This window comes from Lissotriton helveticus, chromosome 8 (genome assembly GCF_964261635.1).
Source record: "Lissotriton helveticus chromosome 8, aLisHel1.1, whole genome shotgun sequence".
Lineage (NCBI taxonomy): Eukaryota > Metazoa > Chordata > Amphibia > Caudata > Salamandridae > Lissotriton > Lissotriton helveticus.
In genome coordinates, this window is record NC_136069.1 from 234,221,886 (window position 1) to 234,237,447 (window position 15,562).

The 15,562-nt window shown below is 41.7% G+C and overlaps 1 long non-coding RNA gene across 2 annotated transcripts in view; it reads right to left on the reverse strand.

Annotated features, from left to right (window-relative positions):
* The window catches only part of LOC144771574 (uncharacterized), a 280,409-nt gene that overhangs the window by 204,613 nt on the left and 60,234 nt on the right, over positions 1-15,562 (reverse strand). For both annotated transcript variants that reach the window (XR_013599359.1, XR_013599360.1), the window contains exons 2-3: positions 1,279-1,330; positions 379-430 (exon numbers count right to left, since the gene is read on the reverse strand). This is a non-coding gene — a long non-coding RNA (uncharacterized LOC144771574). The remainder of the gene's footprint in view (positions 1-378; positions 431-1,278; positions 1,331-15,562) is intronic.

Sequence of the window (15,562 nt, forward strand, 5' to 3'; positions counted from 1 at the left end):
AGCCACCACCAGCAGACAGCAGAAATGTGCCGTTCCTTAGAAGATATGCAGCATTTCGGTTTTCTCCTTTTTACGCAACGCAGCACAGTGCAGTGCAGCACAGCGCAGAAACTTTGCTTGCTGTCCTGCACTGCATGCAATGTAAATAAATCTACCCCAGATTTCCAGTTTCTTAAAATATGCACATCATGGCCCCAAATGCAAGATTTTAGATTTCGCTAAATAAGCTAACTTTTCCTCAAAAACTAGCTTGACTTTTAAGGAAATAGTAACGTTTTTCTCTAAAACATCAGCTTTGCGTTGTGAGCGAATAAACAATTTCCCCAAACAAAAGATGTCATTGTTGTGAGGGGGCCAAAGACTGGTTCCCATAATTACCTTGTCGCCTGAATGAAGATTCTATGAAGGGAGCTCCCACCAGTTAGAAAACCTGGAAATAAACAAAAGACCAGCGCTAGAATAAATAGGAGGGGAAGGGACGAAGACAAACAAAACATAAAACACTAACAAGGTCTACTGCACACAAAAGGAAAGGGGGAAGCCAAGAGGAGAAAAGACGGGCAAAAGACGCAGAAAGAGCACACTGAAATTTGGAACCACAAGGGAGACAGGAAGGACGAAGTAAAGACGCCGGACCATCAAATGGGACGCGAGGAGACCCTGCAGGATATCAGACTCGGAAAGGAAAACCAACTAGTGGGGCCTAAGAAGGAGAAACCCAAGCACCATCTGGAGAGAGACTTGTGAACGAAAGGAGCTAGGAGGTGGAGGAGGAAGAGGCCTTGTCAGAAGTCTAGTTTTTGCTGCCGGCCAATGCTGACATGCCCGCCACAACTCAGCAGAGTTGTGGCTATCGGGGTGAGTGAACAGGAACTGAGCACCATTGGGTACAAAGGCGGGGGTCATGGGATGGCCTATGTTATGATAATTATGTATTTGCTACACTAATCCTCTGCTTTAAATACTGAGATGGCCACGGTGTGGATTTTCTCTAGGGATCCATTGGTGACAGGCTAGTTCTGATGAGCTTTACTCCCTATGTTAGATCACGTGTGGGGGGGATAGGCACCATCTTGATGAGAACTAGGGAAGTAAAGTGGGCTATGCTGACCTAAAGCGCTCCAAGGGAAAGCTAAAAAGAAACGAAGGGGCAATGCACATTGGTGACAGGAGCACGGCACATGACAGAAATAGGGCTTTGGATCATTGTGAGGCACAAAAGGACCATCCCTACTTTTCAAAGCTTCTGGCTAATTATTCTTTTTATACAAGATTTACCTGGGTATCCTCCTGTTTTTCGAGGGGCGTTGTTGGCGATATGTTACTGGACCTAAGAAGAAAGAAAAGAGGTTGTTAGAGAAGATGCTACCACAAAGCTTAACGGTCTGCAGAGGGAGAGTGTTACTTAACCTGAGGAAGGAGTATTTGGTTGGGACGCTTAGTTTACTTGGTACTTGAGGGCCAAGACAATTATGTGTGACTGGGGTGTACTCATTAAAAGCGATACAAAAGGGGATGATGGACGGAGCGTTTGAGCAAATCAAACACTCACCCCCAGTCAACTGATCTGGGTTTAATCCATCACCATTCTTTAGCTCACTCGGCCACCCCAGTTCAGACATGGCTATATGCAAATCAGTCTGACCCTGTGCCTCATGGGAACAGTCCAGCCCGAACTGCCAAACCATGTCTTCCCTGGACCGGAAACAAGCATCCTGGGACCGGAAACAAGCATCCTGGGACCGGTTTCGGATTCATAATCCTCATCAGCCAGGCTATCTTGAATCCAGTGGCCAAGTGAGCAAGGGACTCACGTCTGAGCATACCCTGCCACACTTAGGGCGAACAAAGCGATACAAAAGGGGAACTGGGGTGGCTGAGTGGGCTAAAGAATGGTGATGGATTAAACCCAGATCAGTTGACTGGGGGTGAGTGTTTGATTTGCTTGAACGCTCCGTCCATCATCCCCTTTTGTATCGCTGTGTACTCATTAAAAGCCATCATACACAAACTAGAGATGTCTCCTAAGCCTTGTTTCTGACTCTCCCTCCACAAAGTGATGTCCGAAGTGGGATCGGAGGAAATGGCGCCATTTGCGGCTCAAATGACTGCTACTAGGAATAATTCTGGAGAAATTCATGGTGGTAGCCACTGAAGACTGAGAATCTTTTCAAAAAGCCATCCAAACTCCGGCAGATTGGATAGATAAGGTGGCCCAATCACAGGACACTGCAATTGGAAAATTAGCTGATGTTGTGATACAGCAAAGAAGTCATACAGCCCTCCCTTTGGTGGTCATGCAGAGGTACATGGGTGGATAAGATCCCGATTCTTTCTTTAATAATTTTGAGTGTATAAGTCGGGCGGCCACGTGGCCGGGATCGGTGTGGACAATATCTGGTACCCTACTTAACAGGAGACTTTCAAACTGCATATCAAGCCTTCAGTTCCAGAGGAAATACTCCTTATGCAGGTTTCAACAAAAGCATCCTAGAACCATTAGGTGTTGACAAAGAAACTGTGGTGATGTGATACAGTCAAGGGCATGTTGGAATTACTTGATGTCATCTATGCCCACATGCATCAAAGTCAATTGCATTTGCAAACGGTGCGAATCGCAATTTTCGGCCGTTTGCGAATGTAATTGACTAATTTGGAATGCATCATGCATTTCGCAATTTTAGGAATCACAACCATGTTGCGATTTCTAAAATTGCGATTGCATTTAAGAAATCGCAATTTTAGATTTCTTAAATGCAATGCATGATCATTTTTTAATTGCGAATTCGCAATTTGGAAGTGGTAAATTAGCATGAAGTTGACCTTCATGCTAATTTACAGAAAACTTTCAAATATGCACAAATTGCATTTTTGAAAGTTTTAATTTACACACACACACATGCCCTTGGGGCATGTGTGTGTGTAAATTGCATTTAAAGTTACATTTCAGGGGTGCAGGGAGGGGTTCTTTGGACCCCCCCCTGCACCCTTGAAATTGCATTCACATTTTGCGAATCGCAATTTGAAATTCGCAAAATGTGAATGCCTTCCCATTCATTCCTATGGGCATTTTGGCCCATAGGAATCAATGGGAAGGGTTTTCCTTAATTGCGATTAGCAAATTGTGAATCGCAATTAAGGAAAGATACCGAATCGCAAAAAAAAAGCGAATTTTGCGATTTCTAAATTGCGATTCCTTAATTTTCGCAATTTAGGAATCCCAAACGGGTGCAATGATGCATGTGGCCGTTAGAGTGTTAGTTTATCTGATATTCTAACTGTGCTGGTTGTGGCAGTTGTTATCTCTGCCTAGACTGCATCAGGAACGGCTCTCCTTATTCCCTATTAAACTACAGCAGATATCTACAATCGTGTGTTTCATCATCATTTCATTGGCGACGAGGATGGGAACACGAATTTGTTCTATCTAGTGCCAACATCTTTCAACCTTCTGCCGTTTTTCACTGTGGCTGGACCAGAGGTATTTCCTGCTCTGTGACTGGATCAGAGGTATTTCCCACTTACACCCCAGCGAAACACCAGTGAGTACAGTTATTTTTTTTCATGTACTTCCTTCTAACTCTAAGTACTTCTGAGTTCTCATTGATCATTTGTCCACATGGGTGAAAGTTAATTGTGTTAATACAGTTATTTTAACAGGTTGCGCTGCAATTTTACACTGCAGAAGTCAGGCTGGTAGGCATGGTTTCCTTTATCATGTTAATGAATGGCATATTAAGTTCTGTAGCCTTATAGAGAATTTTAAAAAGCCAATCAGAGATTAGCCATTTTCTGCATATTTTAGGGGTCAGTGCACATACACTGGGCACCAGACAGCAGTGCGTAAGTGTGCCAAGTGTAAAAATAAGCAATCAAATCAGTGAGGTTGACCACGCAAAAAGTGCCCTTTTCTCATAGGACACAGGCAGGCGGGAGATATCAATGACACTTGTAAACTCTTTAACAATCCAGCAGATGCCAGTCCTTCCCAATTAGCATGTAGCTGCAACTACTTGCTGCTAGGGATCTTCAGGCCTTTTTGTAAAATGTGTATTTATAGCAGAAAGCAGGAGAGAGCTGTACTAGTTCATGTTGCGTGGTATTTATTTTTTTTAACAAAGAGGGCTGACTGGGACGAGTTGATTTGTTTGATTTCTGAGAGCAGAGAGGCCTTATAAATTATTGTCTGGGGCAGATCTGAAGCCTCTCATTTGTGAAAATACGCCTGAAGAACTTTTGCTAAGAGACATTCCCTTGCTACATGTTACAAAATGGGTTGATGTCCTCTTTCAATGCAAAATTGCCCTCATAGTTGAACACTGCATGTAATTGGCCCCACCAGGGGATCATATTATGAACACAATACAGAGCACCCTAAGCTCTAAAGCTCAGACTACATCACAACAGGTAACACAGGGGCTTGCTCCAAGCAGGAGTACCAACAATATAATCATAATGAAGTGTGAGATCTCTGTATAGGCTGCAATTAACGTTTTTGAAGCAGCAATTAGGGATGGACAAAGGGCAGGCTTGTGTTTTCTATTACTGATTACTATGATGATTGCCTGTGTACTGCCAACTGTTTTATAAATAAAATATTTTTAAAAAAGGATTACAAATTACATTTCATTTGAGTGTAAACAGCATATCTCTATCTGCTCCTAATCACAAGTTATCAATTATTAAATATAATAAAGTACCCAGTGTTAATCAATGGGAGAGATAGGCCTTAGAGCAGAGAAAAATTACATTGCGATTTTTTTAACACCAAGGCATGTAAACTTAAGTGCATATGTCCTGCTTTTTAACCTTTGGAGCCTACCGAAGAGTGACACAAAATTATTAAAAAGGAAGATTTGGGCCTGGTAAAAGGTTTATTTTGCTAAGTCAAAAGAGCAGTTTAGAAATTGCATTACAGGCTGCAGTGCCAGGGCTGAAACATCCTTAAAAAGGTTAATAAAGTGGGTGGAGCATTGACTGTCACAGGCCCACTAGTAACATTTAATTTACAGGCCCTGGCTACATGTAGTATCATTTACTAGGGACTTACAAGTATTGTAAATGTACCAATCAGATATATGTCAAATTGAACTATGTTTCAGGTAGAGAGCATAAGCACTTTACCACTGGTTAGCAGGGAAAAAGTGGACAGAGCCATAACACCAACAAAAACCGGTTCAATAACAGAATGCAAAAATCTGGAGGAGACCCTGCAAAAAGGTCCATTTCCAACACATCTCATTCGTTTTACAGAGTTACACCAGGACTGGTAAACAGTTTCATGTTTGCAGCAACACTCATGTGTACTCCTGTTGTCAAGTTTCTGACTGCTTTAGCTTGATAAAAAATTTATAATTTGAAAACTCTAAGTCCAAAAAGTACATTATTGAAGAGAGATTGCTTTTGCCTTATTCTTACCCTTTGCAGCTTTTGAGGTCACTAGACTGAATTGTCAACAGCCAGGGACTGGAGCAAATGTTAATGCCCTCTGCTAACGATCAGCAGTGTGAACATTTCAACTCAACAACCAAAGAAAGGATTATTTAAGTTTTAAAACCAACTCCTACAGTTAAAGAAGTTATCAAAGGTAATCCAGCAGAGTGAAATGTTTGACGGGTGTTCCAAAACAAATTAAGACCTCTTTTGTAATACTGTTAGCACTCTCTGTAAATGTTGCCTATTCCCTTGTGGATAAACATATTTTTTGTAAAACCATTTCCTTTAGGATGAATATCTGGAGCATGCAAAAAATGAAGCTAAATATCCACTCTGTCCCATTTTCTAAGCACTATGCACGCGGAACAGAGACAATTCATCAAACCTGTGTGGCAATCTATAAGAAATACTGTTCACACCAAGGCTTGGGCGCATATCATTCTATTTGGGAACTGTGCAGGTGAACATATGTGTCCCCGAAATAAAGGAGATGCCTTTCTGCTCTGGCATGTGGTTCAGCAGTGCAGCCTTGACTATAATGATATGTCTTATTCTACATTGTCTTTATGTCTGTCACTTTTCAGCTCCCCAGAGGTTACTGAGCAGGATATGTCAGCTCAGCTCTTAGACAATGATTAGTACATAGCTAATAAAAGTAACAAATATTTAATAAATGAATAATTAAAGGATGATATTCTTTTTAGCCCTTCTCACCTGGTTCCGAAGTGCCCTTTAGGGAATTTTGGTGCCCTGGGCAAGACATACTTAGGGTCTCCTGTTCACGGTAACTTTACATTTGTTACCCGTTTTCAGTAATTCAAGCCCTCAGGTTGCCAAACAATATTGAATTGTACATTAAACTTTCACAAATGCAAAAATAACCAAAAGCGTTGGTTACCCAACCAAATAGCATCAAAAAAAACTTACAGTAAGTATTAATTGAAAATCATTTTTTTAAATATAATTTTCTTTTTGTTTTGTAACAACTAGCCAGCCTATTTCTCCCATTGTGGGGAAGACAAGGAAAGAGTTTGTGCTTAATATTAAAATAAGACAACTCCACATTGTGTTTGTCAGTGTACCTTTCACAGAAGGACATTCACAACCACGATTTGTATTCCCCTCACTGCTAGCACCCTGCTGCAAAAGGGAAAATGCTAGCCCTGAGGACTTTCGACATTTCGACTGGTGACATCTGATAGTTTTCACTTGAATTTTCTTCCTCTGCCTTGTTTGTCCTCTGATCTTACTATATGTTCATTACTCTAGCTAGACAGTGACCCCCAGCTCTCTGTAGTAAGAGAAATGGTAGGGGTTACGAGAGAGGAGAAGGACAGATGAACGGAGAATGCTATGGCAAGAGAGGTGAAGAAGAGGGAGAAGGAAGGTATGCACAGTGATGAGTTACACAGGTAGGAAAGAGAGAGTGAACGCCAGAAAGATACAGAGAGCTCAATAAATAGGCTGGTAGAGAAAGGGAGGTAGAGATAGCAAAACATTTAGGGCCTGATTCTGATGCGGTTAGGAAAGCATTCCTACCTAGGGCCTGATTCTGATGCGGTTAGGAAGGCCTCCTAATGGCATTTGCTCCTTCCAAATCGGATTGCGAATTTGTCTTCCCGACCCAGGGTCCAATTATGATGCAGTTAGGAACATATGCTCCCATTGAAGTCAATGGGAGTCCAACCAAATCATATCTGGAAGTTTCCGGATGCATCGTACTCCGTCGGTCGGACTCTCCCGATCCGAGTGGTTTGGAAACCATTTCCAAACCGATTCGGTCAGGAAGCTTTCCAACTCGCATCAGAATCAAGCCCTAGGTGTAAGGTAAAGAAGTACAGAAAGTTAGAAATAGGGAGACGTCAATGTAGAGAGAGTGAAGGGTTGGGTACAGCGAGGGGTGGGGTGTAGAGAGAGGTAAGGTAGACAAGAGGTGAGTTACTGAGGTGGATTGGTGAGGTGGTGAGATGTACAGAGGTGTGAGGTAGATAGTAGTGTAGTAGCAAGAGCGACAACATAAGAAGTCAGGTATAGAAAGACAGTTCATGTAAAGAGACTAGCGAGGCAGTGAGGATGCTTAAGAGAAATGGGTGAAGGGTAAAAAGAGAGATAAGTTGTAGAGATATAAGAGATAAATGAGAAAGAGGCCAGGTTAGGTTGATAAAGTGGGAGAGAAAGAGTCTAATATATAGAGCGGTCAAGGTTGTGAGGTACCATGAGGTAAAGAGTATCAGTTTAAATACATATGGGGAAGAGAGAGGGAGGGTGAGAAAGAGAGAGAGCGATAATGACAGAGTAAAAGTAGCAGAAAAAGAAAGGTAGCAAGAAAGGAGTGAGGTAGTGAGAAAGGTAAGGTAGAGGCATCCGGAGATAGGGCGGCAGGAGAAAGGTTTGTAGCCAGCACCTGAGGAAACTTGAGACCTCAAGCAGTGAAAAAAAAGGAAGAAGGGTGAGGTTACGGTTGATAAAGCAGAAAGAGAGGGAAACGTTAGAGAAGGGCAAGGCAGACAAAGGAGGGACGGTAAATTAGAGGGAGGTAGACAGAAGTAGAAAGAGAAAAGGGGTTTAATAAGTTAGAGATATATAAAAGAATGAGAGATAGAAAGGGTGCAGAGAGAGGCAGATAGAAAATTAGAGAGTGGTCGAGAAAGTCAGGAGGGGGGCAAGGCAGAAATACCCGAGAAAAGTTGAGATAGAGGAAGAGAAAGAGAGACAGTCCCCCGACTACCCTGATCACTTTATTAGGTTGGCCCTCAAGAGATGGACCCCTGGCCAATTGGCCATGCCTTAAAATGTCACTAAAGAACTGTAGACCAAGACAAACCCTGTTGTTTCAAAACCTAGTGATAGCGCTTAGCGACAGGGAGTTCCTTCCATATGGCAAATTTTACTCTCTCCCTTTTGTAAAAAGCTCAGAATTTCACCCTCCATTACAAATGATTTGTTGTCCGCTGTGTCTGTAGAAAAATGATTTCCAGCAAACACTTCAACATTAGAGTACCCATTGTGTAGCTACCTTTAGGGTTCTTTTATCAAAGCTCATTTCCCAAGTCCGAGAAAGGGCTAATTAATTACAAAAACCAATAAGGACAGCTTCCAGCCCTGCCTGCATTTGAGTTCACTCATACGATTATCCAAGTGAATGAAATCCCCAATAGGAGTTCATTAGTAAATTATAGGAGTAAAGGCCGTGTTATGAGGTCCCTTTTAATTCCAATGGGACTGATAACTGCAGTCACTGCCCTATTGAAATGAGAAAATTCGTAATAATTGTTTTGTTTCACCCAGGGACTAGAAGCAAATGAAATCTCTGCATTAAACTCTTGGAAGAAAAGAGAAATTACTAGGGGACCTAGGCGTGGTTTCCCCCTGTAAGTCCTCATTCCTCTTGTAATCTCATAATAACTCCATTCCTCGGATTTACTTACCCACAGTATCAGTAACTCGGGAGGAGGACAGGGGTCAGAGTACCCAAGAAGAAAAACTAGGATCTCAAAATGAGAACCTAAGAGTCTGGTTGGGCAATCTTCAAAGTTATGATTGTCAGTATCCCTAAAGACAAATAATAGACTTTTTTCCAAGAAATTAACCCTATCTGAGTGCAGCCCAACTTTCCTAAAAGATACTATTTCCATGGGTAGGGTCAAAGGGACTGACTACTGATCTTAATGTCAATACACTATGACACGAGGTGGCTCTGACAGTCACAACATTCATTCCTTCATTCATTCTGTCTTTTATCTTTTATCAATACCTCGTAGTTTGTGATCCAGCTGGTTCGCCTTTAAAGTTGTGATTACTCACCACAAAGCACCACACTAACATAACCGAATTAGGGAAATAGATCAGGCACATGCAACCCCCCCATAACTAACATGGAATAGGCCTGAAATATGAATTTTAAATCAAATTGTAATCAGCAAACCAGCCCTACATTCTCTGATGACATCACAGACTCTCTGCAGCTATGGCTGGCCCTAGGACGTTTCCTCCTGAGAGACAGCTTTGCACTGGACAATGCACCGCTGATCACAAACACAATACAGTCATGCGTCCACCTTGAAAACATAGCCAGACTAAAACCAAGCATTTGCAATGCAATAGGTCTCGCATTTGCAAAAGTTTGAGCCATTGGCATTGTAAATGACAAACCCTTCATCCATGTGTTGGTTTTGAAAACAGATAAATAAATGGCATTGTCAATTACAATGCCAATAGCTTAAACTCTGGCATTGTAAATGACAATGCCTTTTATCCCTGTTTTTAAAAAAGAAACATAAATAAAACGCATTGGCATTTACAATACCAATAGCTCAAATTAGTGTAAATACTTGTGTAAATACCAAAAATACTCGATCTCTGATCAGCAGTTGATGCTTCTGCTTTTCAAACTTAAAAACATATGTTGTATTAGAAACACCTTAAACAAATGTAATGCAAAACTGTCCCTTTTGAAAATATGTCGTCCATACATAAATAGTATTTAATAGGATAAGCAATTAATGCACATATATATGAATGGGCTGTGAAGCGCTAGATATAAAGGGGCTTCCAGTGCAGAGAAAAAACACAGTCCTGTTTCCATACTCCGCAACCTCTAACAACCACCAACAACAGACTTAGTAGAATTATTTTGTGATGTCTGCTGCGGCTTTGAACTGCTAAGTGAAATATCTCACTGGATTAGGTAGGTCACTAAACCTACAACAAGTGCTCCTTTAAATGTCCTGTAATTTATATGTGTGGATACAGCTGAAGTACACTGTCCCGTCCTACACAACCACTGCCCCTGCAGCTGTGACAAGTAGAATTTGTGCATTATAGCACCAACTTTAAATGGGCACGCATAAAAGATTATGAGAGACACTATCTTATGAGCAAAATTAAGTAATATAGACAAGGTAAACATATATAAATCATAGAAATTACACCTATTTGAGAAACAAGAAATTCTAAGACATTTAAACTGCTGTAAGTAAGCACCAGAAGTGCAAGTGCACTAACCTTGGCTGCTGCCTGGAGGCTGTGCATCGCTGCAACCAGGCCCCACTGGATCTCACTGATGAATATTAAGCATGGCGCCTGTATTGTTCCTAAAGCTGAAGGTTTTGCATGCGCCCAGGGGCGGGACGGCTACGAGGAGCAAGGTGCAACACTGACTAATAAGGGTTAACCTTCCATTTCAGGGTTTTTCCCAGCAATTTCAAGATATTTTTTTAGCTTCTCATAGTTGGAAAATGTGTAATTTCTGATATTTATCCTTTCCATACACCTCATTGCTTTGATCTACTTGTGAGAAAGTGTCACTTTAAGTGTCACAGATTTGGCTGTTGAACATAATTTATAACTGGATTGAAAACATGGAAATGTCAGGCAGAAGCAATTTAAAACCTTGGCAGCTAATGGGAACTGTGTTGTGATCTGTACACCTGTGTCCGCTCTCGGACAGCGTATTTATGCGTGCCCTGTCACCAGCTGTCAATCAGCCTTGGAATGTTGACAGCTGACAGCTGGTGACTCACAGAGCAGTTTAGTTTTTTGAGCTGTGCACTCCCCGAAGCTCATGTTGGTGCATACTTAATAAAGTAGATCTTCATATCTACCTTGGTTCCGGCTTTCTTAGTGGCCACACATTGACTTGTCTAGCAGATAACTTTACATTTAGGAAGTCGAACACTCAGCACCACATACGCTCGGGCATTGGCACATTTAAAAGTGATCTTCGGCAAGGAAGCGTACGCTGAGGAAAGTGTTCAGGCTATGCTGTGAGTGTAATGCTGTGAGTGTGACAACACAGGCTAAGGGGAATTAAAAATAAGATGAACATTTTTGAGAAGACACACCGTGACAGGGGAAGGCGCCTACACACTTCAACACAGTGTGACACCCCAACCATTTAATCAGAAACCCCTTTGATGCTTTTCTCAGTTTCCGAGAGAGAACTCTTTCCCCGAGACTCACATAGGACGTGGTACTCAGCAGCATCTGTAACGAATACGCTTTTCTACTTCCGACCTGACCTTAAAATGGTGATGGCGTTAGAAGTGGCAGCATGCACGAGTCGCGCACGATCTCGTGACAGTAACACCTGTGTTTTTCCCGCATGAATAGAGGCCTCTGAGGCGGAGCACGCGCAGCTGCAGACGCAGGCACGAAGACCGATGTCTTTAGTCAAAGCGGAGCTGCTGCCGCTCACCGTTTGTTCATCACCACCGTAGGTTGGGTGTTGTGAGGCCTGGAGGCCAGTGAGGGGTGTCCCACAGACAGTTTGTGTGAGAGTCATAATGGGGCATTTAAAAAAGGGATGTATGACATTACAACGCATGTTTTACCACGCATGCTGTTACAACGCAAGTATTACAACGCAAACCTTTACAACGCATTACACTTGGGGGTGCTGGATAGTGAATAGTTTAATTTACTATTCCAACTCCAGTCCCCGTGGACACTAGGGAAGGTGTTGGATAGTAAATTAAAACTATTCCCTATCCTAGAGCAACCCCCAGTGTAATGCGTTGTAAAGGTTTTTGTTGTAATACTTGCGTTGTAACAGCACTGCGTGGTAAAAGTTTCGTTGTAAAGGATGTTTCCCTTAAAAAAGTGGTCAGAGGGCGCGAAGAGCAGAAAGGCAGGAAGCTTTGATGAGACGAGACATAACGAGAAAGCATGAAGGAGAAAAGAAAGCGTGGTTACCGAGAACAAACAACAGATGAAGGCAAATAAAAGAACAATAGATGGCCAGGGAACCTGCAGACCGAGCCGGTGAGTCAGAGCATAACTGGATGCATTGCCGGCACCCATTCTGTTAGCGGACCCATGCCATAAGCGTGCACATGGCATGTCCGGGCGGCGTCAGATGTGCACGCGTATGGTGTGAGCAGGCGTTGTGATAAGCGAGCCGAGCCGTACGCGTGCACAGCTGATGTCTCACACGCGTGCACTTATCCTGTCCCGCAACGCTAAGCAAAGCGGCAACAATAGACCTCGCTTGCGCGTGCAGCGCATGGCGCTGCATCGCTAGGCGAGACCTAATAAACAATCCCCGATTGTAAAGCACATCTCTGCTAGTTCCAAAATGTAATAGATTAACTGCATGATTTATTGGATTTATACATACAGTATCATTCAGGCTATATGGTCTGTAACGGGAAGGTTGCACCAGAACAATCAATCAATAAACTGTTTTGATTCAGAAAATAATAAAAACACAACAAAATTGCTTTGCATGGACAAATCATCTGTCAGCTAGTAAAGGTCATACAGCTAAAAATTGATAACACAAATGCACAGGAAAATTACTTGCTAATTCATTTGCATACTGTTGTGTGTCCTACTTGACATTAGAGCACTCATCATGAAGTTCCTGAACAAAAGGCAAGTGAATAATGAATTGCACAATCTGCAACTTCTGTGTCCCTGCGCAAAAAAGAAACAGTGCAAATATTGCACACTAGGAAAAACTTGAAATTGCAAAAAAAAGCAAATCCAAACGTTACCCGGAAAGTGTTGTGGCAGGACCTTAATGGCCTGCCGTAAAACCCAGCCTGAAGTGAGTTAATACGTTTCTGGCATGAATGTGTGCAGTCCCTAATTTGAGAAGGTGGTTGCAGTAGGGGCCCACCAGCACTTATTTTTGAGCATCAGCACTTATTCTGCTCACCAGACTTTGATGAAAATAGAGAGAGAAAAAAAATAAAACACAAGAAATGGAAAGGAGGAGAAAGGAAAAGACAAAAAAAACTGAAAAGGGAATAAAGCAGGCCTGAAAAGAGCCTGCAAGAGTGAAATAAAGAGGCGGGGTATATGGTGGTTGAATAAAGAGGCATGAGATGGAAATAAGACTACACAGCCTTGGTATTCTGAAACCCTGGCATTTGGCAGTACCATCGTTGGGCTTCTGAGAAAAACGTTTGGGCAACAATAATTATTATTTTACAAATTACGCACTAAAATAGGACTCTTCACCTGTAATGCAGTTCAATTTAGTATCGCTTCTGACATCCTTAATACTTTCTTACTTGATAACAATAACTTGATGAGTCTGTTTATTCCCTACACATACAAAAGGAAACTTGCTCAACCTAATTATCTCGAAATGTGGAATAGTGAGGACTGACTCTCCAATCCAAGTTGAGTGGTCCGGCCACCTCTCAATACCCTTCAGACTACTATGCTGGAAAAAATATTGTGGGGCCAATCCGGCAGTCTGGATCACATACTTCGTTTACATTAACCCATGCAGCCTAACAAGATGTCCACAAAACTGCTGATGATCCCTGATGACCTCAACTTAAATCGTTGATGTCCACCCAGAACAAAGCCATGCAAGAGGTGGCCGATGAACTAGCTTCCCTGAAAGGATATGTAAAGCCACAAACTGATTCTCCAAAGACCACTTAAAGTAATTGAAAGGCCCACAGGCTAATGTAACACTTATAGTGTGAAAATCATCCCCAAATCAATTCTAATCAAGTACCAAAAACACATCATGAAAGCCAAAGCTAAATACACCAGATCAGAAAGTGAGTGACACCTTGAACAACCACCTGAGAAAATGATTTTACATTTTCAGAAATCTGACCAGTCCGGAAATTGCTAGCCCGGACCTTTATAAGAATGTGGGAAAACATTGGCACATTCTTAAGATGGATGCGACTTTACGCAAGGCCATTACAGAAAAGCTAAATGTGAGATACAGTCGGGGGAGAACACGCAGGCAAACTTTATGCCACAGCTATCTGAGACCAAACCCAGGCAGAACGTGGTTACCTTCATTGCCATCTGTTTTTTATAAATGTGGGCAATGTAATGTGTGCTGTTTTGGCGAAAAATAAAATGACAGGGTTGCAATATAACACACAAAAGACTTACAAAATTAACACCTTCATTAATTGTAATTCCAAAAACGTAGTCTATTGCATTAAGTGTGGTTGCGGTTTAATCTACATGGGCAGCACCATACGACCGTTGAAAGAGCGGATATAAGAACATGTGTGGGCTATCAAGAATAGGAACACCGAATACCCCTTGGCTGTACATTATAACAAAATGCACACAGTTGACCGGCAAATGAAAATTTCTTTCCATGGAATTGAAACATTGAAAAACACAAATAGGGATCAGGATAGAACCCTACACCTCAGACAACTAGACAGCAGATGGATTATTAGATTAAGGGCAGTAGATATGGTTCTTAAACTAGGTAGGGAACTACACACATTTTTACAATAACAAGTCTGAATGGAGAATAGTAGCTATTGGTAAACTGAACTAGGTTGTTTCCTATACTCCTGAGTGCTATGCCGGAGGACATAACAATATGTTCATAGATGAAAGAATGATCTTCACTTTCCTAAAATGGACCTACTGAAAACATTGTCCATACCATCAGTTAAGCAACACTCTAGGATTAGCATGTCCATGGACAACATATGTCTCACGCACTGGGTGATCTGCAGGTGGAGTCGGTTTTACATGTTTGCAGTAATATACATACACAAAGCATGTATGTTTAGATGCCATTTTGTTTTTATCTGTTGATACTGATATGACCTTATTTCATCTCATTATGGGATTTTGAGATTGTTTAGATGCTATTTTGTTTTTATCTGTTGATGCTGCTATGACTTTATTTCACCTCATTATGGGATTTTGAGATTGATTAGAATGATACTATAATTTATCTGAACTGTACGCCGGATCCCTACATGCAACACAAAATATACAAGGGACGATGGAATGATGTTATCCATGCCTATTTTATTTTTGACCAATCGTAATATTGTTTACAACTAAAATTACGTATTTTAAAATGCGGGGAGTTGATTATATGTTTCTGTTTTCTTTAAAACACATGACCACAGTTTTGGAAGAGGGACTAATATCATATACGTTCCACTATCCTTGGTCTATTTTATTGGAAGAATCATATGCACCCAACACCACCTCTTTCTGCCCATACTGGGTTCCTAAGGACTATACCAACCACCAATTATTAATTTGCTGTCTCCTTGTGGTTCAATTACACCTTAATCAATCTTCTCCCACCACAACCAACTGCACGAAGAGCACTCGTAGTTGGATATGCTCCATGCCTGCTAGTAATCTACAAGTGGTGATAGGCTAC